The 27924-nt window shown below is 41.9% G+C and overlaps 1 protein-coding gene across 5 annotated transcripts in view; it reads left to right on the top strand.

Annotated features, from left to right (window-relative positions):
* ADD3 (adducin 3) overlaps positions 1-27924 on the top strand; it is a 96418-nt gene that overhangs the window by 42086 nt on the left and 26408 nt on the right. The window contains exon 1 of one of the 5 annotated variants that reach the window (XM_082765037.1): positions 11445-11520. The exons of 3 other annotated variants lie outside the window; for them this stretch is intronic. The gene's annotated coding sequence lies outside the window, so the exon portion shown is untranslated. Of the gene's footprint in view, positions 1-11444; positions 11521-14452; positions 14476-27924 lie in introns of those variants that run through there. One more of the 5 variants, XM_082765038.1, reaches the window with a different exon arrangement.

Raw genomic sequence — 27924 nt, 5'->3', positions numbered from 1 at the left:
TAGTATAGCAAATTCTATTGACAGTTCCCATGTCAGCCTCCCACCTCTGCTAGTTGAAGCCTTTTCGAGACTTTTCCATGTCTGACACAAACACCGGTGTGCCCATTACAGTCTTTCCAGAGTAAAACCCAAGAGCAAGAGTTGGTAAAATGTGAAGATATTTTTAAATTTTGCATAGCTTTGAGACTTTCACAGGACCCTGTAGCTAATTAGAATATTGCAAGCACTTCGTGGATAGACCTATCAATATGAACAGGTGAATGCAATGCTAATATTTTTAGTAGACAGAAGTAATCTGTGGGAGAAATAAGGCTGGAAATATTATACTTTTGGCTTATCAGTGTTGTTTTTAATTTTATTTCTTTAACCCGCCGTTTCCAGTAAGCTTTTAAAGTCGAAACTAACTTCCTGTTGCTTTTTTAGAACTATAAACTGTACATTAGGGTATCTTCACGAATTTATTTGATCATGATCTTGGCAGTTCTTGTAAAAATGACCTTGTCGTCTTTGAAGTGAGTACAGCAGGAATTGTTCATCCAGTACAGCAAGGCAGAGAAAAACATTTAATATGTCCTTTTTGTCAGTAGTAGTTTCATCCTTCAGTGATCATATTTAAATTCCACAACTGATAATTAGTTTACTTATCCCTAAACACTTGAATTACTGCAAAAACACCTTCATCAGGGTGTTTAGTCCCTGGCCATTGGGGTTGAGCTCATAATTTACAGAAGCACAGCTGGAATTGTGTAATGATGTTCTCTTTAAATTAGTACTTGCAATCAGTATGGCAAGGGTAAAGAGGTGCTGAACTGAAGTGGAGCTTTGAAAATTGGATAGCTCCAATAGTAGACAGATTTAGTCATTTTTTGCAAAGATACTCGAACTGTGGCTGAAGCGGCTCCCTGCACACTTGTGCTCCCTGCCATGTACACACCAGTGCTTCCATTGTTTTCCATGTAAGCAGTTGCGATTAAGATATGTAATTGGGACAAATAATTTAAGTAGAAGCAGGGTAACTGGCAAGTCACATCCAAATTAAAGACAAGTCAGGCTACAGTGGGTGAGTTGGTTATCAGGTGTGCTAGGGAGAAGGAAGACCTGTGGTTGCAATGATCCTAGACCTCAGGAGGAAACTCAACAGATCTTTCTGAAGGTCTGGGAAGGAGCCAGGGACCAGCAGTACAGGTAGGACAGAGTTTCAAAAGTCAAATGTATGCAGGAACCCTTGGGGAAGTGGTCTGAGGTGTTCCCAGGATCGTGTATGAACTGTTGCTGAGGCAGAGACACATTTGGTTTGTGGTTGTGAAAAAGCATGGAGAAAAGAGGCTTTTGTTCAATTATGAATAGGAGGAAAAACTCAATCAAAAGATCTGAAAAAGGAAGGACAACCTCGTGCTAAATCAACAAGGAATCAACAAAAGGTACTCGACATTTTAGAAGCTCATGGACAAGTTTTCAAACTTAAGGGGGAGAGGAAGTCAGCTATTGGTGAAGTCAGCTTGGCGTGTCCTGCCTTCTAGGAGTGAAATTGGGAATAATCTTCCAATGATAAAGGTGCAGATTAGCAAAAATCAGCTCAGATGGGATGAAGAGTGAGAGAGACAAAGCACACAGAGTCTACAGATAGACCAAATAAATGCTTTCTCCCACCTGAAGGTTTTACAAAATGCCAGTGGGAAGAAATAATTAAAAATGGTGATGTGTGTCTTTTAGCGAGGCCATAGATGTGTCAGAACTTGATGGTCGGAAGAAATCCCATAATTGCAAGGCAGAGGTGACTGTTGATAGACAGCTTCTGGACGTTGAAGAAAGCCTCAAGGTGAAACAGAGCATTTGTTTCAGTAATGAGTTACACTTCTAATTCTGTACAATGAAAAATGCTAGTATTGCTCACTCATTGCTCACTCAAAACAAAGAGTGATATTTTGGGCCAAAAGGGTGCTTTGGGGTGCAGCTGATCAAAGAACCTGCAGGACAGGGAGCAGTTTGATCTGATCCTGTGTTCATGGGCTGTGATTTCAAGTGCTTGGTCTCACGTTGTATCTGTGGCTGTTATAGACTGTAATTCACCATCTTTGCAGAAATAACCAGAAGGTTCAATATGGTAGAGTTCTTAATTTAGGGAAAAAAAAAAAAAAATAGATGAAAATGAGGAAGCTGGTTGTAAGGAAATCGAATCTCACAGGTAGTAAAGCAGCGTATTAGAGGTTGGATAAAATACATGCCCTATATCAAATATGTCATATTCCATTTTTTTCTGCTCTTGCCACTTTTTATTTGTAAGAGACAAGGATGGTTTTATGGCAGAGTTAAGGAATCTATTAGAAACAAGAAGACATCTTTCAAAAGCTGAAGCTGTGTTCAAACAAAGAAAATAAAAAGGAAAAAAAAATACCCTCTCTCAAATTAAATTTTAAAGTATAATGAGGCTGGCCAAAAGATATTCTGAGAAACAATTCACTAAAGACATGAGAGCCTATGATAAATCATTTATATTGAATCATTTCAGATACTTGCAGGAAATGGAAGTCCTGCCAGACAGGCTGGAGAGCTGATGGATGGCCCAAGTGTGAAAGGAGAGCCCAGAGAAGATAAGGCGCAGAATGAAAGCTAGGTGATTTGTATGCAAGTTGACTTCCCTGGGAAGTCTTCGTGCAGGAACTTTGCAGTTGAATCTTGAGAAATGATTTCATACCGAAAAGTTGTTAGAAGAGACTTAAAATTTTTTTTTTTTTTTTTTTTTTTTTTTTTTTTTTTTTTTTAAAAAAAAAAAGAGAGAAGAAGAAAAAAAGTAGCTAATTGCCCAGGAGCAGACAATATTTGCCCAAGAGACTGTAAGGTAACTCCAAGTGAAAACGCTGATCTAGCAACTGAGATCCATTGCTTAAAGCTACCTCAGGATCAGAGGTATGGAAATAGGCAAACACAATTTCAGTATCTTAAAAGCATTCCAGAAATAGTCAAAGTACCACAGGCCAGCGAGTCTATACAGGTGAGTTGGTATGTATCATTACAAATAAATAAACCCCACAGAATTGGTAAATATGTGGGCATATATCATTTATTGTGTGGTTTGGGAAAAGTGAACGTGTACACTTCAAATAGGTTGATGCTCTTCAGTCTTATGGTGGACGTGCAATTTGCTGGTTCTTGTCTGCTCCTTCAGCCTGTAGAATTGAAACTGACAGTATCTTAAAATGCAAAAGCGCAATTATTTATTCTGCAATCATGTTTCTCTGCAAAGAATATACATACTTAATAACCAGAAGTTTAATGCCATACCACAGCATAACTTTGTGTAAAACCCGTGGATGTCAATGAATAATTAGATCATAAGAAGAAGTGGATAGAAATAAACTGTATTATATTGAGTACTTTAAATATCCTATATGTGGTCATAGTATGTGACTGCAAACCTATATTTAGATGTGTTTGCTCGCTTTTGGTCAAGTCCTGACCGCAAGATGTAGGTAAAACTTGCTTTGTGGTGAGTGGTGGATGCGGCATGGTCAGTAGAGTCCTACGAAATCTGCCAAGTCTGAAATTTCTGCTGTCTTCAGATGTGATTGGCATGAGTCAGGCTGGATGCCTGTGGCTTTTTGTAAATGTTACTGCTGATCTTGCTTCTTGGTAAGAGGATACGTAATGAATAAGGTATAGTGTCTTCCTTGTATCTGGTACAAGGGTTTAAAAAAATAAAAAATAAAAAAAAAATTCTTGGGACTAATTCTGGCTTTGTGCTAGCTCTTCCATGGATGCAGCCTCTTTGAGATGTCTAACTTTGTGTGTAGACTGAAAGCGTTTTTTATGTGTTAAAAAATTTGTAATAGATTCAAACATCATTTTTTTCCTGCTAGGTCATTGTATGTGTATGAATTCATGATCTGAAAGAGAAAGTAGACATTTAATGAACTTTACATTTTCTGCAAAAGAGAAAAATACCTGATTACAAGGAAGATATGCTTGATACACTTGTTCTCATGACATCTCCCTTGAAAAAGTAAACAGTTGCACAGAGCAATAAGGCTGTCTGCCATGAGGATTTTTTTCAGCTGCTTATCACCATGAGCAGGAAGGATTTGCATTTCAACTGTATATAAAGTTGCTGATGATATTTGAAAAGATAAGTAACTGAAAAAAGAGCTGAACGTTGATCTGTGTAAAATTTTAATACCATAACAGTGGTGAGATAGCTCTAAAGTAAAACAAGTTTACTAGACAAGAAGAAAGGCCCTCTCCATGTATCAGCTCTGTACCAGTTTTGTACCAAGGAATCGTAAAATGGGGAAAAGTCACAAAAGAGGTCAGGTTCCTTCCACTGAGCCTTTTTCTTTGACGAAACCTGTTTTTTGTAGGCCTTGGGGAGATGCATTTGCAGATACATTTATTCTAGTCTTTTAAAAACCTTAAACATCAAGTTAGCACTGTTGTTTTCTTGCACGCGTTGTCATATGGAAGAAAACATATGCTTGTAGGTGGGTGCTGCTAAACCTGCATGCTTCAGAAAAGTATTCAGCAACCCTTTCATCTTCACCGCCATTTATAATGTTCCATGCTTGCCATTCATCGTAGCAATTCAACCCCAGAATATCTAGCTGTGGTATAAGGGGGCTGGGTTTAAATTAGCCTTTACCAAACAGTTTAACAGGATGTTTGTAATGGGCTGATGGATGTGTGGGTTTTGTTTTTGCTTTAACTCAGCTTTCACTGCGGACTTTTAAAGAATTTCTGATAGAAAGCATCACTTTGCTTATTTACGTGTCATACTAACAGTGTAATAGAAAGATTTTAATACCTTGTTGAGGTCCAGAAGTGTGAGCTGTTTAATGCATTTGCTGACTCTTTGGCTCATTTATCCTCTCATGACAGCAATAACAAAATACAGAAAATTTGGTCTTCAAGATGTACGTTAGCTCCAAGCATTTATGGGGAACAAGGGGGAAAGTGTTATAGTTGCTTTAAAAATTTTTTATGGAGCTTGTTAAGCCCCATTTCCTCTTAAGGTTATTTGCTTTATAGTAGCCTTCACGGAAATACATTTTCCTAACCAAGTAAACCTGTATTTTGATCACAAAATACAATAAAATGTAAATTACTGTTTCCCATTCCTCCTCCCATCTCCATTCCTTCTGCTCTCTTCCCCGCATGTTGACATCTTTGGTGATTTATATTTTTTTAAGGAATCAGATGTATTTTCACTCAGCGCTTGTTATGTTATCAGCTCCTGCACTTGATATTCTGCAAGCTTGTTTGTGCTGGTGACATTTTCTCGCAGCATATTTTAGCTGTACATCCACATTCGCACCACCGTTGCCAGATCTTGCTGTTTGCTTGGTAACTGCTCTGCGCTCGTTTCATACCGCTTTGTGTCGCAGTGCAGAAAATCAGTATGTAATACAGCTTCTGGAGGGGATCGATACCTCTGAAGTTAGTGAGAAGCCTGGAAAAACACATGCCAAAGTGTGCTGCCTGTGCTGCTGTGTGAATTGCAATAATTTACTGAGTAGGCTCTTGTTTTAAAATCCACCATTTGTCATTTTTCTCCCTTGGTATTTAAAGTAACTAAGCGATCTTGTCTTGCTGTGTACTTCCCCAGTCTTGCATGTACCCTGCTAGTGTGGCAGAGCAGCATTTGTCTTGCATAACTGAAGATGTCTGCAATATGGATGTCTACTTGTGAATTATGTGCTTCTGTTATGATGGATGTCTAGTCAGTACAGCCAGCGAAGTCTAGCAAATTATTCACTTCAGCCTAGTGGAAGACTTCAGACAATGAATTGGAATGTTTGCAAACATCTGAGCTTAAGCAAAAGAACCCCTCCTCTAGGACCTAATGAATTTGTTATCAAGAGTTGAATGTGAAAACGTTACTTTTCTGTAGTTCATCATGTGAATGAGAAATGAGAACTCTGTTACTTTGCACTTTCCCTATTTCAGTAATGCATGTTGCACACCTCGTCTGTCCGTTTGTTTGGGCACCTTCTCAGCATGAGTAATAATAGCAGCTTCCTCACGCTGTGGCTGTCCGTGGAGGCTATGGGTTCTCTAAACACCTTTCACAACCTTTCCCTGTTAAATCCTCAGCATGTAGCACATCTGAGACTTCTTCAAACCCCGCTGCTGCAGTCACCCTTGGCTGTTTTGGGGTGTGAGTGGCATGCAGGCTTGGAGCCCACTCTTCTTGGAGCCTGCTCTGCCCAAGACACCTGCCTTGGGCAGGTGTGCTGCATGGGGAAGAGTTTTGATCTGTATAAGGAAAAAAAGAGTAGTCTGAGTGGTCGTGTTGGATTAGCCTGTTGGCACGCGTACACCTGCAGGATTCATTTGGGTTATTTCTGTCTGTAGCACTCAGTTGAGTTTCTCTGATGCAGTGAAGTTTATTCTTGTCCCTCTTGATACATTGATATTTTTGCAGCCTTGTAGGTCTAATAAAGCTTTTAATCCCTGTGAGGTTTTTAAATCAACAACTTCACTGTGTCTGCTTTGCTGTTTGAAGTAGAGTTTTGCCTTGTATAGCACAGTACTTAATATAATATAAAATAATTGTGATAAATTATTATTTATTATTTGTATTTCAGCAGCTATGAAAGGAGCTAACTCTTACAGAGCTGGCATTATGCCCTGGAGTTCCTGGGGCTGCACGGTGTGAGTGCTGCTGCATCCCCCTTCTTCCCCCCATGCTTTCCTTCCTGCTCTAAAACTGGATTGAAAGTATAAAGAAGCATTTTGCGTGTGTTTCTTGTATATGAGAAACTCAGATTTTGCTGTGGCAGACAATGAACAGTGTAGTAAACTATCCCTCAATGGATTTGCCCAGTGTAGAGCAGCTAGAATTGAAATTACAGGAAGATTTATGAGAGCTGATCGTGCTTTCAGTAAGCAGTGGAACTGCTGCAACAGTATAGTGAGATTACTGGCAATGTAAAGCATGCTATACTTGTGATTAAAAATAAATAAATAGTTTGCTGCTTCTGTGTACCCATCAGTAAGTCATTTGTTCCAAGGAAGTAAAAAGCGAAAGTATTTTGAACAATGCATGCAGCACTGCTCTCCAGTCAACCACAGAATTTGGATTTACTTTCCTTGGAAAACTCTAAATTGCCGCAAATCCTCTGTTTTTGTAGTTTCCCACTGATAACACTGAATACTTGTGTAGGTGTTGCAGAGATTATACAATCTTCCTGAAGCATACATCTAAACTTTACGGATTCGTATTTAAAGAGGTAGTGCTGAAATATTTCATCATTGTTACTTGCTAAAAAAAAAAAAATACTGTTCTCATGCTTGTTTTTCTTCTCAGAAAGAGCAGTCAGGTATAGGGACAGGTTGCCCAGGGAGGTGGTGGAGTCACCGTCCCTGGAGGTGTTCAAGGAAAGGTTGGACGTGGTGCTGAGGGACATGACTTAGTGGGTGACATTGGTGGTAGGGTGATGGTTGGACCAGATGATCTTGGAGGGCTTTTCCAACCTTAATGACTCTGTGATTCTATAATTCCATTTGGAGATAAGGTCCCAGTCCTACTTCTGCAGTATTGATTTTCTTCCCACGTGCTGGTACCCACACCTGTACTTTTAGCAAACCAGATTTATTCAGTGAGATGGGCAAGATGGCTTTTCCTGGTGCCTTTTTGCAGAGGGATAGCCCTCCAATAGTTAGTTACTTAGACACGGGTTCTGAAAATTATCGAAGGTTTGGCGTTTTCTTACTAGTGCTATTCTTCGGAGTAGCTGTGCAGTTTGAGAAGTTGTCCCTGCCTGATAGATCCAGCAAGCCCAAAAGTGACCTGCTGTTACTAATGAGCAAAGAGCTCTTGAGCAGCAGGTGTTGGAGAAAAAGCCAGTGATGCATATTGAGAGTCTGCTCTGTGTGGCTTTACCCAGCAATAAGGAATCCAGAGCAATGATTTGGAGTTCCTGAATGGGGGGTTACTTCAATTAAGGGAGGAAAAAATGTCTTTTCTTTTGTTTGGATTGTTTTGTTTGCTTGTTTGTTTAAACGTGTTAGAGGGAACAGGTAAACTGCCTATAGCTTCACGAATTTATTCCAGAGTGGGATGAAATAACCCGGCGCTTGGTGGAGCAGGGTTTGTGTTTGTTACTGGTACCATCCTCCTCTCCCATAATCTGCCGCTTTCCTGAAATCCCTTGGGGGGTGAGGGGATTATATTCAGAGGAAAGACTAAAGGTATGTTCCACCTTGTCCTTGCCAGCAAGCAGTGGCCGTGGCTGTCCTGTTCCCCGTGTCCTGTGCTTCTTGTCCTCCACACTGGCCTGGATTTCGCCTGGATTTCACCTCCCCTGCACACCGCAGGACCCGCTCTGCTATGGGGCAGGGAGAGGAAACGGGCCAATTCCTCCCTGCGCAAGCAGCTGGGCAGCGGTGGCTGGAATGAATTGCTGATCTATGCTGCCCATGTTTTTCTTCTCTTGTCACTTCCTTTGCAGCTGTGACAGGGCAGGTTTTCAGGCTTTGAAAACAGCATAGACCTCAGCAGTAGTGATGCAGAGGTGCTGAAATACGTGTGCTTACTTGGTTTTGCATGCGAAATAAAGCATCACCTAACCAGTAACAACCAATGCTGCTACAGTCAGTGCCCAGATTCTGACTATACCTTCCAAAAGTCATCTCTGACTTAGGATTTTCAGTTTGAGAAGTTCCTCAAGGGAGATTTGGCCTTCTGAATGCAACATGCAGTATTTTCGGAAATTAAGCTGCTTCAAAGAGTTTTCCCTCAGTTGAGCGCTGAAAGTAATCAGTTCTGAAAATGTTTGTCTTTCATCTTTGGAAGACACATCTCTGGTGTAATAGCTCCAAGGCTATCACACCAAATGGACTGACACTGCTGTATCCAAATGTGAAACAGTCAAACTGCTGAAAGTCATGTTGTGGGCCAGCAGTTATGGGAAATTTATCATGGGGTTGGAAAATATGTGCGTTATCAACAGTGCTGCCTCGAGGCTTCCCCCAGCCCATAACAATTCAAAAACAAACCACCCATCACAAATCACAAAATGCTGTCAAAAGTAGGTTCTGAACATGAGAGATGTCTGAAGCTGCCGCTTGCTGGTTTTAGTTTTAAAATCAGTGGAAAAATGTATAATATCTACCACTGAAGATAATATTTTGCTAGCTTCCACCCTGCAAATCCCACAGATATTTTTCCTCTTGTTTATTAAACTGTTCTAAATGCATTTGTTTTATGGAAATTGTTAGGCCTCCCCTATTAGCAAGCTTATTATGCTGGTATGCAGTTTACCCAGGAGAGCATCTATAAGCTGTAGGAACAAAAGCACTTTTGCCTAAATAACTACAACCTCTCTAGGGATTTTGCTGATGCATAGAATCACATACTATAAATTTATACAGAATGTGATGTATAGAATGAATTGTTTGTTTCAACGAATGCTGGAGAAAGTGGTTTTGTTTCTGTTTCTTAGACCTGGTCCTAATAACTAAATAAATGAAGTTGTACAAATATGCTGAAAATGTCCTCACAAGCTTGTGTTGTGCAATTACTTCTACCACAAGATGAGTATTCCAAAGGTCCTCAACCATTATTTGTGGTAAGAAATACTGTGCAGGGTGAGGAAGGGATGGCAGACCAAGATCTTAAAAATAAAATAAATGAAAAGTTACACAACTCTCGTGAGGAGGCAGGCTTCCAGTCACAGTGCCCACAGCTGCCAAACTTGCAGAGGCTTTGGGGAGACCTGGGGGACTGCACTTGTAACACATACAGAGGTGTGTGCCTTTCTTTAGCCTCTTGTGCAAGAGATTGCCACTGCTAACTAACATCTGTCATGGCTAGCTCTGTGCAAGGAGATGACAAGCCCAGCCTGGCTCACACAGGCAGGAGTTGGGCTGTAGTAACTCCATTGTAAATCTGAGCCCACGAGTCAAGCGTGCTTAAACCATGGTTGCTACTTCAAAGAGTAAAGGTTGTGTCTTACAAAGTCTTCTGGTCTGTATAGCTGCACGAGTTAACTGCTGTGTAAGTCATATATTATGCCTATATAAGTATATATTCGTATGCTCATATTTTATTTTAAATATACACACAGCATAGGCACCCTGTCCTCTCTCTGTCATACTAAGCACTTTTTTGGCAGGTAACACAAGTTATGGAAACAATTAAAATTCCTCTGCAACATTGGATTGCTTACTTGTTTGGAAGAGTGGGTGGTGTCGGGGTGGGGGGGGAAAAAAGACAGATCTGTACTTCAAAACAAAAGCGTGAAAGTGGTCTGAACTGTTTTTACCAGGAGGTCTTCTCTCGGTTCGTGTTTTGACAGAAAGGCTTGAGTATCAGGAACATGGCTCTGGGTTTTGTACTGTGGTGTGTCTGAATGATAAATATTTAAGAAATCATAGAGCTGCAGTTGTTTTTATGGCCAGTACTGTGTCTGTATCCACTTCAAGGCGCTGGGCAATGTATGGAAACAGCTCTCTTAGCTTCCCCTCCAGTGCAAGGGGCTGTTCAAACAAGGGTTAGGAGCAGGTTGGTTTCTGCTCTGGCTTCATGCCCTGTCTTTCCTAATGTACTTTAATCTCATCCCTGTCTGACTGAGATTGAAGGTGGCAAAAATGAGTTTTAAGAATAGAGAGAGTAGGTGGGCAGTGTAATATTATCCTGTCGGGAACATCTCGATCCAGGGAGTCTGTGGCTGCATTTGCCTGTGGGTTACGTGACAGGTCAGTGGCGTGATGGTCTCTGCAAACCTGCGAGTGAGTGCATGTTTGCGAATCCTGCAGCTGTGGTTTTTCTCCACCCTTTTCTCGTGAATAAACTCGAACGCTCTTTAGGGGAAGGTTTCTCTGGAGTTGCCACATCTGATGGTATCTTTTCAAGCAGTGGTCACCGTCTGTTGGCATTTCTGCAGTGATGGGGAGGAGTAGTGCAGCGTGACTCCGTGCAGTGAGAAGCAGCATCAGCGAGGAGTCATGGCGCTGTGACAAGAGCAAACCACACCAAATCTAACACTGTTGTCAGGAGGAGCCTGTGGGTTTGGTTCTCAACCCCCATATTTGTTTGTTTTGCTTTTATTTTTTTTGCCAGCCAGTGACTGTGAGCCCAGAAGTGTTTGGTCAGTCATTGTGAAATACTCCTTGAAAAGATTTTCATCTAACCAGCAACTCCATATCTCAAAGTGCTTGCAAGTTCAATGTCTTAACCAACCACCTGACTTGCCACATGAAGTCATTACGTGCAATTAATAAATGTTATGGGTTGTTCTGCATGTAACTTGCACGCCATAGTTGGCCAATCAAATACGTGACTTAGCAGTGCTGGAGCTCGAGACATCGTTGCATGAACTTCGTGTAAGAGTGGGTTCATTCAATAAAATATAAAAGGAGCATTTAAAGAGCCTTTTATTCCTGTCATAAAGATGCTTTGTGCTATTGCTGTTGTGTATTTGACAGAACAGTCAGGGATGGATGCTGAAGAAAATTGTCTTGTATTTTGATTACCTTCTATTTCAAACCTCTGTGATTTTTGTCTTTGGAGTAGCATCATGGCTGGTGAGTTACAATTTTTGTGTTTTGAGTGTGGTTTTCCAGTGCAATTGGTATCTGTGTAGTCCTTAAGTCAGCTGTTCCCTGCTTGCCTCAGTTGTTCTACGTTTGTTTGTTTTGGTTAGCTGGTTTTTGATGAACATGGGATTTAGTTTTGCTTCTGTTTAAGTGGAATAGAGTGCCAGCTTTGAGAGGACTGGCCGCTGGATTTCAAGTGTATGCTGTGACTGTGTCAGGCATAGGACTGATCTTGCTGTGACACAATATTGTAGTTTGCCTTACTGGCCTTACAGATTTCAGTTTTATTTTTATGGAATAAAACAAATATTTCTGTATGGCTGAGCACAAATAGGTAATTTTGATTTAATTCGCAAGATGTGTTTTAATATATATAATATATGGTTCTAAAATATAGCAGAGTACTGGTCATGCAGCTGCAGCAACTGTTGCACTCTAGTTCCATATCTCAGTTTATTATATCAAAGCAGCTCAGCTTCTGTGAGTATGTGTGCTAATGGGCTTTTATCATGTGTATAAGTAGTAGCAAACAAGATATTCTCCTGTATCAGCCATTGCAGTAAGAGATAGTAGAGTCTCTATTCTTTCGGAAAGCTATAGGAGAATGTGTGAAACAGCATTCATTAATGTATACTATAATAGTATCGACTGTCTTAGATTATGTCAAGTAGATTTCTTATGATAAGCACATGAAGGAATATGTTCATTTTGCCTATCCAAGTGGATTTTCTGGTGGGGGGGGGAGGAAAAGAAACATCCTCAGGCATTTTGAAACTTGTAAACTTGAGTTGTGGAGAAAAGACAAAGAAAAAACTTCGATTAGATGCTTAAATACGCTTTCAACATCTGGAACTAAGCCTTTTTAATGCAGCTTTGAGATGCGCAGTACTAATCTCAGAGTTTTCTGTGGACATGTAGAGCTTAGCTGAAGCATCGGATGCTCAGCTCTGGCACTATTATTTTTTTTTGCATTGTTTCCACATTCTGGCACTCCGCTTCGTTTCCTCGCCTCACTGAGCACTGCGAGGGACATAAATTGACATAACTAGATTTCTCTGACTGGTGCAGGGGAAGCGGCCTGAAAGATAAACTTTAACCTATCATCCTGTCAACAAATTTACATTGTTGTGGGAGTAAGGATTTACGTACTGCATAGTCAAAAATAGTATACAGGGACAATGCATTAAGATTAAATAAACAGAAGTGCGTGTTTGAAGTTGTATTTTTCAGCCTAAAAATGAGTTAAGCATTCCACTATCTGATTTGCTTTTCCATATTTTTGTCAAAAGAAAAGTTCTGAACATTTTCTCCATCCCCAAGTGAAAAACTCTGAACTACAACAAGAGATGAAAAAATTCATGGGAAAGTTATGAAAGAATTTGATCTGTCACTATGATTTTGTGACAGCCAACCCTTTCTTAGCAGCCCGTGCTGTGTTTTAGGCATGCCATGGTTTACTTGTGCAGTCCTGGGAAATTAATCTCTCATTGAATGCTCTCTTCCTTTATTAAGGCTAATGGGAGTCATGTGTTTATGTCAGCGGGAAAGCAGACCCTTAAAAATCTTTCTGGTAGATTTGGTAGAAACAGAGCTCACGTTCATTATTGCTTTGTTCTGGGCAATCGGAGGTCTCATTAGTGGGATGTTAATTAAGTTCAGTGCACTTCTTTATTGGGCGAGAGGATATGGTTGAAAATATTAAATGAGTGACTTCTCGATTTTATCATTTCCTGTATGGTTGGATTAATTTCTCTGTCTATTGTGTCCTTTCTCCTGTGCTTATATATTGTCAGTAATCACCTCCTGTGCTTAAATATCACCTGCAGTGGCTGTTACCCATAACCCGGTGCTGACATAGGTCGCAGCAGAAGCCAGGCTGGGGGGTAATGGGATGGGTTGGGGTGGGCCCCAGCAGGTCCCATCCAGCTCCTGCTGAGGAATAAACACGACTTCAAACAAATCCACTGGAAATGGCCCTTCGGTGGTAAAGCAGGAGAGCATAGGCCAAGCAGGCGTGCGTGCGGAAAGCTCACCCCCAGCACTAAGAGCAATGGGGCAGCCGGGCAGCCTGGCCCCCGCAAAGCCCAGCCCTGGACCCGTGACACACGGTGGGAAGGCTTTCCCCTCCGGAAACACTGCTTTTTGGTGTTTTATCTCGCTGAGGCAACCGCAAGCGAACAATGGGCTGTTAGAGCAGGGGAACAGCGAGAGCTCTGCGGCTAACCCAATATTTACTTTGTTCCGCAGGCGGTGCCGCAGGGAGATGCGGGCCGGGCCGCAGCAGTAATGTGGTAGATGTCCTGCAGGGCCCGAGCCAGTTTGGGGTGTGAGGAGGGAGGGTGGTGGCGGTGTCAGCTTTGGGAGCTTCCTGCCGGGGCTTCCTGTTGTAAAGGGACAAAAATAAACGGAGTAATCAAGGGTGTTGACATAACAAGAGCGTGGTTTTTCTTCCCCGTACAAATTCTGTCGTATTCACACAGAATCACACAGAATTTCTAGGTTGGAAGAGACCTCAAGATCATCGAGTCCAACCTCTGACCTAACGCTAACAGTCCCCACTAAACCATATCCCTAAGCTCTACATCTAAACGTCTTTTGAAGACTTCCAGGGATGGTGACTCCACCACTTCCCTGGGCAGCCTGTTCCAATGCCTCACAACCCTTTCAGTAAAGAAGTTAAAGAAGTTAACTTAAAGAAGTATTCCTTCTGCAGCACTCGCCACAAAGCTATTGCTGCATTGATTGTTGTCATTGGGACTGTAATAGTGTCTGAAAATGGCTTAATCGCTAAAGTGCCTGTTTACAAACAAAAAGGTGTTGACCTTTCCTGTTTTATTTGGGATCGGACAGTCAGGCTTTCACCTTGCTGCACAGACTGCAGGCTCGCTGTTCTCCTCAATGTAGCCTTTGGAGCCATTGTCCTGCCTCAGACTGAGCACATCTGTAAGTAATTTGATAAACTACACCGCTGATATCTCAGAGATCAGAGAGTCAAACTTGCTCTGCTGTGAATTTGCTCAGTTTCAGAGAAATGAGAATACAGGGGAATGCTTCAGTCTACAAACAAGGTGCCGTCCAGCTGCAGGCACAGACTGGGTCTCTTGAAGGTGCGCTTTTAAGTCACTTGATTAGATGTGCTTTTATCTCAGCATTGGTTAAAATGTTAAATTGCGGGGGAGATGTATGTTTTGAGGAAGTTCACGAGGGACACAACACTCAGATGTTTTGACAGTAGCTCCTCCTTTATAAAACGGAAACAAGTTTTCTTGATGCCTCAGCCTTCACTCAAACCCACACCCTTAACTACCAAAACCAGAAACCAGCCCTCCTGATGAGTTTCGTACTCTCCTGGATAGAATTTTTCTGCCTCTGTTGCAGCAGAAGGAGCCCATGCAGTACATGAGCAGTTCATCTGTCTGGACATGGTCCTGGGCTCCAGGTTGAGCAGGAGGGTTGGACCAGACGGCCTCCAGAGGTCCCTGCCAATCTCAGCCATTCTGTGATTCTGTGTTATGTAGGTCAGTTGGTGCGTCCATTACAAAAAATAACAAGTGATGAAACTTGTTTTCCCTTCTGCACCAGTATACTTGTGGCATCCTGAGATTATTTTTTTAATTTTATTTTCTCAAGATATTAAATAATGAGGAACTGTGGCATTCGCTTTGGGCATTTGCCTACTCATTATGTAAATATATTCCCCTGTGCCCTGACTCGGAGCCTGCTGGAAGCCTCCCAGCCGGTGTCCTGGTTTTACAGCTTTTGGGTTGCATCTGAGGGTCCAGTCCCGGGGACTTGGCCATCAGTTTGATAGGGGAAAACATGCTCTTGATGCAGGAAGACGCATTTAAAAGTTATGATGCACACCTCTTTTTTTTTCAGATGGGGGAAAACAAGCTATGGCAGCAGCTGTACCATGTGAGAGAGTGTGTCATGAGCCTGCTGGGCAAAGGCATAGTGAGGGGCATTATTTCACTGGGAGGTTGGCACTGGCCATGGCCCTCCGGAATGGTCACAAAGGATTTTCTGTTCGGCATCTAACGCAGCAAGAACATTCATATGTTTGCAGAGGGTTTCCATGGAAACCGTGTAAACTGTGATGCTAGCACACAGAGGCAAAGGTTATACTATTGTAGAGGCCCTTTTGTATTCTCCTTAATGTTGCAGAGCAGCTATATTTCTTAACTGATACTCTGAGCACACATTTTGTTCAGATTTTTTTGTTGTTGACTGAGCGTTTGTCATAGCTGTACTGAGGAGGTCAGATGAGCTGCAAGAATAACAATGAATATGTTATTTTTTTTTAAACATAGAATCGCTTGAATATATGATTTGATTTGATTTGTCTTTTTGTTAGTGATAACGATGCAATTGGAAATGAAAGAACAGGGCATGGAAGAAAAAATCCAGCTATTCTACTAATACAGTTCCTAGTTCTGTTAAGTGCTTTTTTCCTTCAGGTGGAACCAGCACCCTGAGGTTATTGTTCACTGGCACTTAGGGAATTCTGAATGCTTCTCTCTGAAGTGTGATCCTCTGCTATTTATAGATACCAGTTGTAACACAGTTCAGTATGGTTTGATGGCTCATGCTGTCTTTATACAACATATTTAAATTTTCAAACATATCTATTGTGTTGTTTGCTCGCATTTCAGGAAATACTACCACCACGGACATAGATGCTATTTGTTGTTAAAAGAAATGTGATTATCCTTGTACACATTGGACTGTCCCTGTCTGCAAAATTGTGCTTTCTATTCTCCTTTATAGGTTAAGCTTAATTTTAATGGGAGTTATTGGTTGGGTTTGTTGTTTTTTCTTTTTGACTGAACTAGGTTTTGCACTTGTGTTTGGGCTCACACTGCAGGTCAGCGAGAGCTCCAACATACTTGGTGCTCTAAGAAATTGGGGTCTTCTGTGATCACACTGTGTACGTATTCATTCCTGCCATGTAGCTTCTGAACCTGTTGGTTACTTTAAGCCAAACTTGGTACAAGTTGGTAGAAAATAATTTCCTAATACATTACAAAAATTGATACCTGTTTAGAAGAGAAGGTTGTAGGATTTTGATGCTTAGATTGCAATGAAGTGCAAATTGCTCATTCCTTCTGATCACAGGTCAGTGACAAAAAAAAAAAAAAAAAAAAAACAGTCCAGTAAAAGTGGACACAATCAAACTCATGATCAAATTTTCTAAACAAAGAGACAATTTCAATTTAAAGTGTTTTATATTTTATTGCAAAATGCACAAAACCTCTTGGGAGTACACGTAATGCAGTCAAGTAACCTAAAGGCAATGATTGCATTTCCAAACAACATAGTTTTGAGAATGGTCACTATTGTGCTGTCACAATAAATGAGGCAGCACTTGGTAATTACTTTTCCTTGTGTACGTCCCATACACGGATGAAAATAATACTGTGACAGCTGCCTTAGAGCAGTTACTGTTGTGGGCAGTAGTTTCTGACACAGAGTGAGAGGGTGCAATGTGCTGTTAGCTCAGGAGAGCTTTGACCTACCTTTTGGGCTGTTGGGCACACTGGGCTCCTTGCTGCCCCATCACAGGGTGGATTTGTTCATTTATTTACTTTTTGTTCTCTATCGCGTGCTTTGTCATTTTAGGTATCATTTATAATTATTAAAAGCTTTGTATCCAATGTCTCATTAAAGTGACAGTTGAGAATAACTTCAAAAAATAAAAAATAAATTCAACTACTTGGAATAGTTCCACCCATTTTAGTTTTTGAGAAACCACAGGTCTTGTTGCTCAAAATCACTGGATTACAAATACCACTTTCAATGTGACATGAAAACGAACACAGGATACACGTAATGAAAACCTGTCTTCAAGTTTCATATTGTGTAATTGCTCTGAATGAGGGGCAGGGGTTGTGCACCAGGTAGGAGTGTTTTTCATTATGAATCCCGGCTTTCTGAGCTCCAAGCCAGAAGTCACAGGAAACAGTCTGTTCATTCAGCACAAAACTTTGCATACTTTCCTTCACCTCTTTGTAACTGCTCTGCAATGCTAACTCTGATCCATTTTGATCATTTATCACAGAGAGAACATAATGCTGATGAGGCAGGCAGAATTCAAAATCCCATAGCGATGTGCTACAGAACTAAAAAACCTACAGTAACTCACAAATTGTATCTTAAATACTTTCTCTAATGCACACTGAAAGTGCCACCCAGTAATTAAGATGAAAAACAGAAATCCTGCTACATCAATGCCTGAAATAATGCAACAATTTAGCAAGCTAGAAGAATGCATCTTTATTAAGGGGGGAAAAAAGTCTAAATATTTCCCAATTCCAAAAGAAGCATTCTATGTTATCCCTCCAGAAGCCTTTGAGACCAGACTAGGGGGACCAGATTCCTCCTCAGCCTCCTCTTTTCGCTTTTTGGAGCAGGCGATGTATTCCAGCACAGATGCGGTGCTTGCTGCAGAGCCAGAGCCCGCTGGTGTGGTGCCGTCCCACACAGCATTCCTGCATGTCTGTGGATGCTGTCGTGAATGCAGCCTTTGGCAGGCATCTAATCACCTATTATTCAGCACTTTATTAATCAGCTTTCATGGTATTTTTTTGGCATGGTCAAACGTTACTACAGAGGTCTCTAATTCCTTGATGAAAATTAAAGCAGTGTTAGGTTTTTACAGATGTGGAACACAACCCAAAACATAAGTGACCAAGATAACTGAAAGCCATAGAAAAGACGTGATTTACTTTCAGTCTTCCAGCAGATGTAATCTGTGTAGCCTCTGACATTTCTGTGTCATCAATAATTTTTTTATGGCATAAGCTGAAATACCATGTTTACCTGGGATGATTTCCATGAGTTAAGTAGTAAAAAAAAAAAAAAAAAAAAAAAATTACTGTGTTGTTTTTACAGTAATTTTGATTACATTGTAAATCAGTTGCTTTTGATTCATGACGATATAACTGAGAGAAGTATTTGCCCCGACATCTCTCCACACTCAAAGGTTCTGAAATCCCAGCCAGGGATTTACGTGCCTATTCCTGCCTTTCAGTGCAAATATAAGCAACTTTAATTGCAAACAGGCAAATATCATTTTTAGCAGATATATAACTGAGCTTAGAAAAATTAAAATAAAACAGCTTTTATGGTACTTTATGAATTTTGTCATAATCTTCGACACATTATCTTGAAATCATTGTATCTGACAGATCAATCTAATGTATTTGTTGCTTAAGAATATTCTTAAAATTATAAGCTAAGAAAAATAGAAGTAAAAAATGAAAGAGTTTCTTGGGGAAGAAATAGCAGGAGCATCTGCCGTGCTGGGTATATGATCAGTTAGAGGCTGCACATGCTGATCCAAAATCATGACCAGAGTCTTAGCAACTGGACACGGGTTGCTGCTGCTGCAGCTCGTTCTAGGGGCCTGCCTTGTTTTTTCTCGTACAGAAATTGTAGAAAAGCTTTTCTTCACTTGCATGACAGCGTTTTGGTGGAAGGTACGTGTCCTGTGAAGCCGTTTGCTGGTGCCGCCTGGGCTGTTAGGAAATTCTGTCACCAGTGCCTTGGACTGCCTGACCACTAGACATGAAAATCGGCCAATTTTATTCACGTTTCATGCAGCTGCTTAGGTGAAAGAGAATATGGTGTAAATCTCCAGCAGGTTTTGATGTCAGGCTGCATTCTAGAAACAACCCCTGCAGATGTTTGCATGTCCCTAGGATTGTGGACAGTATACAGGGTGCATCCGGGGATACTGGAGTAGTTTGTGGAGCACCTTCTATTTTATCCAGACTTTCAGCGCTTGCAGGTGGTAATGGAGAAGAAGACAGGATGAACGTAGATAATTGCTTGAACTGGAACGTTATAGTAGCCTAATTATGAAGTATTTATACATTCTGCCTTTGACATCTTAACTTTCTTTGCGCTTAGCACTGACTCACCATACCCCTCGGTGTGTGTCCTACCGGGGTGTTTGTCAATAAATCCTCAGCACTTGTTCAGGGGTGTGCTGGCTGCTGCGCTGGGCACATCTGCTTCTCTGCTCAGCGCTGTGGCTACGTCCAAAATGACCATTTGACTTCAGACTGGCTGCCTTGAAATCCAGTTGAGTAATTTTCCATTCCTGAAGGTATATAAGACCTTTGCCTCTCTAAATTCAATTTGCTTTTCTAGTGCTGTTAGCAGAAGGTGCCAGAGACAAGAAACAGGTCAAATGCAGGCCAAGTCAATTGAGATTAATGTGCATATTTATGTAGGTAAGGCTTTGACTGCAGTGGAAACTTCTTGGATTTACTAGTCAAGTATTTTTTAATTATTTTGAAGCAAGCTGAAGACAGTATTAGAAATGTGAGTAAACACAGAAAAAAAGCATTAGTGCACCACCATTAATCTAGGGATTTCCCAGGGAAGGATAATTAAAGCAAGATGCTTTGAACTCTGGTAATTAAGTATAGCTGTCTTTTGAACTTTCATAAAGGAGGTCCTGGCTGCCCTCTGAACCTCCATGTGGCCCTTCTCTGCTCCGTACTTTCCCCTGCCCTCCTCTCCCCAATTATTCTTAGCCCTGATGTGTTCATGTATCTAGTTCAGACCCTTTCTTCGTGGGCAGATGTGCTGGGGTGGCATTTGGAGAGCTGGGGAGCTGAAACGTGTGAGTTGGGAAGGATCACCTCGAGCCAGCCTAGAAAATATGAAAAATTGCAGCATAAGGTGTGAGTTTTGAGTTAAGTCCTCTGCAGATGAGAATTTTGCATGTATTTGGCAACCTTAATTAAATGCTGCTTTCTTCTTGTTATGTTTTAACACACATTAGCATTTAATTTATGGTTGCAAATCGACCAAGAAGGGGAAAATTTGTCCAATATGTTGAGGCAAAACTTATTCCAGTAATGAAAAGAAAAGCAAGATCCTTCTGAGACTGAATGAAGTGAGAAAAGGCACTGTCAGCATGATTTGGAAATAGTGTGCTACGGGGTTTGGGTTGTTTTTGTTTTGTTTTCTCCATGCCATCCAGTGGATGATATAGGCTGTTAAAGTCCTACTAACAGTACCTCCTCTACAGCTCAGTACACAGATGTCTTTGGGTGAGCTTTTACTGGAGTAAATCTCTAGCTTTATTCTCAAGATGCCTGCTTTTCTTTTTTCATTCTTCTCCCAGCTGGTCAGTGGCAACGTGCCTGCTGCACAGTCAGGCCTGGCGTTGGTGCCATCATTTGTTTCAAACTTTCATTGATTCCCAAAATTGCTATTTTTAAATTATAATTAAAAATCTGATCATTCCCTCTATACCTGTTCGTCACACATGAAATAAGTATATGCAGTTGTGTTATCTAAAACATACTTATTTTTTGGCTGTTACTATCGTGAAACAGCTTTTCTCAGTGACGTTGTTTTCTGTTTAACATGAAATATCTGTATGGGTCAGTAAAGTGTCAAAATTCCTTTTTTTGAGGAGTTAGTCAACTTTTACATGGCTAAGCTGGGATCAGTGAATTAATATGGATTATGTTGCTGCTGCGTATTTAAAATTTATAGTAGAGTGATTCCGAGATCCTGAGGTGAACTTGGGGGAATCACGCAGGGCGTGGTGCATCACATAAATAAAGATACAATTTGTCCTGAGGACTTTATGATCGAAGGCCTGGCACAACTTCATCTTTTCTTCACCTCTCCGATTACAAATGTCCCCGCTGGGATCAGCTGTTGGCCGGGTTTCCCCTTCCTCCCCGAGGAGTTTGGAGGGCGTTGAGCTGCAGCGCGGTGTGCTCGGTCTGCGGCCCTCAGGTCCTCGCCGAGCTGCTGCGGGGAAAGGTCAGGACTTGGTGTGAAGAGGAGGAATCCAGAGGTTTGGGCTATAAAAAGGTCTGGCTGCGTGATGCCATACCCAGGATGGGCTGTTGGGGTAAACACGTGTGAAATCCAGCAGTTGCCGCATGTCCATCATCTGGGTTGCCCACCGTCACAGTCTCCGACCTCCGTCTGGGCCCAGGAGGCAGCTGCTTTGGCCGTGACACTTCTCAGGATAATCGAACTGTCATAAATCAAGGCTTCTGATGTGCCCTGGGATCGATAAGATTCCGCTCTGCTATCTGATGTTACATGTTGTACCAGCAGAGAACAGGGAGGCCTCTTGTGGATTGCCAGAGTAGCCCTTGCGGCTCCAAAAGCTTCTTTCCAGATTGGGATTAAAAAAAAAAAAAATCTACATCAAACTTTGTTCTTCCGTCCGTAACACTGCGTAGGTCTACGTGAAGAGAGGAAGCCCCAGAAAAAAGTCACCGGAGGAAGTTGCAAGAGAGGGAGGGGAAGGGTGTTGCAAAACGTGAAAGGTTTCGGCTGCAGTCAGCTTTTCCAATTAAATGTTTGTTTTTGTTTTTCTCACAAATAAGTTTTTAGTTTGAATTGTAGAGGAAGATAGGTTCTGGTTCTCCCTTTTCCAAAGGATTTAGGGAGGTTTTTCAGCCATTACTTGTGTATGTGCGGGTTATGTGTATGCGTACTTTCACAGCTTAGTACGGATAAGCACTACCAGAACATAATCTTTTAATTTAGCTCTCTGTTGCCTACTGACCCGTGAAATATTTTAGGTAACTTAACCACAAGTGACTATGTAGATAAGCAGAGATAAGTCTTTAAGAAAAAAATAGCTTTTTATTGTGTTTTAATGTTTTGGAAAATACTGCCCATTTTTTTCATTACCCAAGTCCCACCTTTCTTTAAAGCAGCACCAATTTTAAAATGCAATCTTTTTTTTCCACCTGTGATGTATTCTGTTTCCCTTTGCTGACAGTTGTTTTCGAAACCTCGTTCAGTTTGTAGCATGAATATAAGCTAGGTCATGAGAACCAAAAATTGAAATTGCTTTGGTGCTGCAGTGCTTGTGTTGCCAAGATTTCATCAGAATCCTTAAAACCAAAAAAGCAAAGCAATCACTCTTATTGAAAATAGGTATTTCTGTCTTCTGTCTGCGTTTATGTTTTAAAATTAAATGGAAATGCACACTTGGGGTTAAAGCTCCGTGACATTACTCTGAGGGGTTTTTGTCCCCTGAGGTAGGGAAGGTCAAACGCCAGTAATGTGATCTCTGCTCTGTAGGTTGACTTGTATCCGTGCTGGTGCTCTGAAGTGCTAGCTAGCCTTGGGAGTGGATAAAGGAAAGAAGGCTTTAACACCCAACTAATAAGTACTGAGATTCTTTGTAATATGTAAATATTTGCTAATCTTATTTATGACTTACTGTGGTAGGGGCGTTGTTAATGTGAGTGATTAAATGGGGATGAGCAGTTCATTCTTCGGGATGCGTAAGCTCCGAGGTGGCATCGGGAGAAGGCTCGTGCTTCTGTCTCCATCTGGAAACCACTGCTGCTGCTGGCATCGCTGCTCTGTCTGCTGCTCTGCGGGGGGCCCTCTGCCTGCAGATCCTCTGTAGCAGCCCTCAACGCCACGAGGAAATGCATTATTAGAAAGCGTGCAAATCAATGGGCTGGAAGTCTGCCCTGCTGCTGTGGTCCTCGCCCAGTCCTCTTGGGCAGTGGGGCTGGGAGGATGCTTTCTGTGAGTGGTGGTTGGATCAAAGTGGGGACAACAGAAAAATATAGAAGAGGGAGGAGAAATTAACTTCAGTTCCATCATTGTTCAGTGCTGCTGTGCTTTGTGAGAGCAGATTTTTGCATGTGCTGTAGGGAGAGGTCTTTCCCCTGGCAGCTCTTGTAGGTCTCCTTTCCTGTGCCACAGTGAGGACATCTCTCCAGGAGAGCTACCTTGCCATGCCATAAAAACAGGTGGTTTGAGCTAGGTATTCAGGTGTTTTTTGGGCGAACTCTTACATCAGTGTAGGGAATTTTGATACTAACACAGAAAAACAACATAAACCAAGACAGACTTGAGCACTCGTCGCAGAGTTCAGTTTTACTGGGCTTTTTGTGAACTTTACAGTGTAGAAGGTGGAAGAGAAACAGAGGAGAAGTGGGTGTGAGGTGGGACTGACATGCTTTTCAAGTCTAGTAAGTACAGAAGCTAATTACAGCTTAACAAATGGTTTAATTTATTAGCCAGTCTGGTGCTTTTACTCAGTTTAAGGAGGTGATTTTTTAAATTGCCTCAGAAATAGCCTGCATGCACAGACTCCGCACCATTTTGTAGGATCAGTCACCCTGTGTACCCAGGCAGAGGCGGCAGCTCTCAGGTGCTCCAAGTGCACTTCAATGTCATTTCTAAATATATGCATGTATCTGCATATGCAAATGAGACTTACATCCAAGCAAAACGTAACTCACCTCTAAATTAAAACTCCGTCTGGTGAATTGCAGTGTACTGCGTACTTATTAAAAATAAGCAACTACAAAAGAAATAGGAATAGCAAAAGAAAATTTGCTTTTAAAGGAACAAGTAAGGGGACAGGGAAACAATGAACCGACTTGGCATCTATGGTGACTGACCTTCTCTTAAAGTGAGGTTTTAGGGGCACAACTTGTGTGCATGTGTGTGTAAATAGCAGTGTAATCTCAGTGCTCCTGCTGCCTGCACAGCCATAGCACCATGCTGGTGCAAGCAAACAAGCGGATGGAGCGAGGCAGGGAAGCCCCACAGTGTGGGAGCACACTTCTCTGGGGCTGTTGGTGCTCTTTGTAGTCCTGCCACTCAGAACAGGAGCTCACCCACAGTCTCTCCATTGTTAAAAGCTGTCGCACAGCAGTGAAAGGATACCCGAATGTGTATGACTAAAGTAGTATGTGCAAGGTTAAGTACAAAAGTTCAGTTCTGAGACTTAACACATGCAAGTAGCATTTATGGCCATGTGGTAGAGCATATTGTATGCATCAAACCCTCATTCTAGGCTTTTTTTTTTCTTTTTCTTTTCCTCACTCCAGCTTGTGCTGCAATATACTGGCAGGCCAACACAGCGAGCACGGCGGTGCAGCCTGTGGCAGGCCAGTGCTGCTGCTGAGGCATGGGTGGGCACGCAGTAGGTGACCTTCCCCATCCCACCAAGGGTCACATCCTTGTGTGAAGGTGCCATCCTTGTGTTTTGGGTGGATATCAGCAGCCCACGATGCCATCTCACTTTTCAGCAGTTGAGGAGAAGCTGGCTGTGGTTCAGCTCCAGCTTGCACCAAGCATATTCATGTTGCATATTCATGTTGACTTTAGTGTTGCACCATATGAGCGTGCAAAAATGATGCTTTAGCTTTAGTACAGAAACAAAAAATGGGTTCAGATACACTCAGGTTCATACATCTCAGGAAAAATATCCTGCCGCCATGGAGTCTGCCTGATGTGGTGTCTGAAAGGAGATGATGACTATTTCATTAGCTTACTCTGTTCAAAAGCAGAAAGACTTAAATTAAGTGCATGGCAGTGGATTAGCATAGTTGGTTTGTAACCAGTTTGGGCTGAAGTATGACGGATCACTGTGCCTGCCCTGTGCTAGCAAGAGCAGTGTGAGGCAGCCCCACTATTATCACCAGCTGTGTACAAGAACAACGTGGGGTAGCTGTGCAGTGAGCTGGCCGGGGGGCTGATACAGCCAAAAGTAACAGCCATTTAAAAACAAAAGCTCAAACTGAAAAAATAAACCAAAACACAAAATCAGCAGACGAGTAGTTTCTCCTACCCATCCCACTTCACAAGCTGGCACGAAGGTGAAGAGGTGACAGAGGCAGAAGGACTGGATGGCTGGGAGGGTTGGCGGGAGGTGTGACTGCTTTTTCTTTTTTTTTTTTTCCTAATGCAAATACTGCCTTGTGTCAGTGTGAGGGTGTGACTGGGCAGTTTGACTTCTTTGAGTGCCTGTGTACAAAATCTGTATATTAGTAAAATCAATTAGTTTTGAAGAAATGCTAACTACTTAGTCTAGTACAAGTATTTTCAGTTCCACAAGTTACGTTTAGAAGATGCTAGTGTATGAATGTACATCGTATTCCTCTTACCAATGTGTAAAGTGAGACTGATAATGAAATCCAAGCTGCTTGTAACGTAAGAGGTAATGTAATCTGTCAACTTATTGTCAGATATTCATGGCATTTGATGTCCTGATCAAAAGAATATAAAAAAAGAGAGAAAATAAATGAGTTTTGAGGTGTTATCCAAGTATTTTCTTGTCCTAGAACAGACGTGATTGTTCAATAATATATCACTACTAAAATTTATAGAAGAGAGGATTGCAAGCTGAATTCCTAATGCTAAAAGATAGCGACAGTGACCTTAGTGTCGGTCCATATTCCCCTACCTATTTTCCTGTCCTTCTTAACTGTTCTTTCGTATTCCTTAAGCGTGTTTCCTTCTGCCATCTCGCCTGTGTAGCCGACAGCGTTGGCGAGAGCCAAGTCTTTGATTCAGACTGGAACCTGCCTGTTTCACAGGGAGGCTGGAACCGAGATCAAGAGACATCCAGCTTGCTTCCAACAAGTCTCCTGGCAGACAAGATACCGGAGGGGGGGAAGAAAGAGCAGACTGTTCCTTAAAAGCAAGCAGGCGAGAAATAGCAAGAGCAGAATAACACAATGTGCTCCTTAAAAGTGCTCGGATGCGGTCTCGTCTAGCTTGAGAGCTCAGACCCGAAATCAGCCATAGTGGCTAATTATGCGGTGCACACACTGCTGGTTTACAGTGCTGGAAACTCTAACAGGTGGATTGCACTGCCTAGAGAACGTGGGGATGGCTGAAACCCGCCATAAAAAGTCAGAATAAAAGGTAGGTTAACGAGTTGTTGCTAGGCGATCTAATCATTTGGTCCCTTTTCCATTGCTGAATTTCTCTTATGGTGGTATTTATTCTTATGTGTGCTCTGTACGTTGTGAAGGATACATTAAGTCAGTGCTTTCTGGGGTGTTTTTGGCATGAATTTTTCCTTGTCTTTGGTTCCTTTCTTGCTCTTGGTTTTTTGTTGTGTTTTTTTTTTCCCCTTCAGTACTCTGTGTTTCTCTGACCTCATTATTATTTTTGAGCTGCTTCTGTGATTTGACATTGAAAACAGTTATTCCAGCAAAAGCAGCACAGCGTGTTACTCAGGCATTACAAAGTGTCAGATGGGCACGATCAGGGCTTCATCTCGCAGCCTACAAGGCGCGGATCCAAGTTATTACAATTAAATGGAAACTTTTGTTAAATAAAACTTACTTCTCATAGAGCTGCTCATCCTCCTGACAAAGGTGCCGTGCTCTACTTTGTGTCACCCAGTTACAGGTACAAAACACAGAACAGAAAGAGGCCAAAGCAGTGAGCCGTGTGAGGGCATCAGAGGGAGGCAGCATGCAGCTGATTTTCTGCTGTGGTGGTGTCAGAGGTCAGTTCAGCAGTAAATGGGGGAAGCTGGGTGACGTTAGCAAGTGCCCTGCAGCAAAGGCTTCAATTTTCTTTGTTTTGCAGGTCCCTAAAACTATTTTCAGCGGAGATGGAGACTCCTGTATAAAAAAAAGTTGAGCATGCTGAGTTGCTTTTCAGGGTTTCTTTTGCCCCACATTGGAGGAGCTGAACCACAGGTGCCAAAACTGCTCCTCTGCGTGCTTTGAGTCTATTTGGCACAACGGCTTAGCAAGTTAGGCCAAAATGTGGGCTGAGATGTGCGTCTCAGCTGAGCACGAGTGATCGTGTCAGCAGGAAAGAATCTTTGTGTATATGTGTCCCTTCTAACCAGTCTAGATTTAGCCTCAGGTTGCTGCAGGGGCATGAGGTTTCTCATTCCCACCTGCATCTCAGGCTCTGTGACCACAGATTTCCCCAGTACAAACAATACAGCATGCATGGGAAAAATCACTGCTCGGGAAGGTGGTAGCTTGCTCTTGCTGTAATTCAGAAGCATCACTGGAAGGAGTGGAAGCCCAAAGCAGCCTTGCAGCAAAACTGCTTTTCTCCTAGGTAAAAGAATGGCCACAGAAAATAAAAGTGGTGAAAGGCGAGTGATAATTCTCTATCACAACTCATAGACTTCAACTTCTGAATTTTCTGGGGTTATCTTGCTTCTGTGTCGTTGCCAGTCCTGTGCTGAGAAGGAGGTAGAGGTTCTTAGATCCCCAGAAACAGAACATGTTTTAACAAATGACCCCTTTTTAGAAAAAAATCAGTGCAAGATACAAATAATAAAAGAATGGCTGATTTGTTTGAAAGTTTTCCAGCCGAACAGTAGGGGTTATGCAAGAGTCAGCCTGGGCCCAACAGAGCAGGCATTGAACCAGGTCTTGTAGGAACAACTGGACCCAATACCCATATTATGTCCAGTAATAGAGGTTTTTGTAGCACAAGGACTTTAATGTTGTAATCTTAATGGCTAGAGGTAACAAACCAATCTGGCAGGAAAGAGGAAAAAACGAAGTCCAGAGCAATTAGAAAATCTCTTTTGTGGCTTTTGAGCCTTGCCAGCCACATTTGTGTTTTTTTCCAGATGAATGGGGTTTTCTGTCACTGTAAGGCGGC

Source organism: Aythya marila, assembly GCF_965140915.1.
Source record: "Aythya marila genome assembly, chromosome: 7".
Lineage (NCBI taxonomy): Eukaryota > Metazoa > Chordata > Aves > Anseriformes > Anatidae > Aythya > Aythya marila.
The sequence above is the reverse complement of the archived record's forward strand: the minus strand, read 5'-3'. Positions and strand labels throughout refer to the sequence as shown.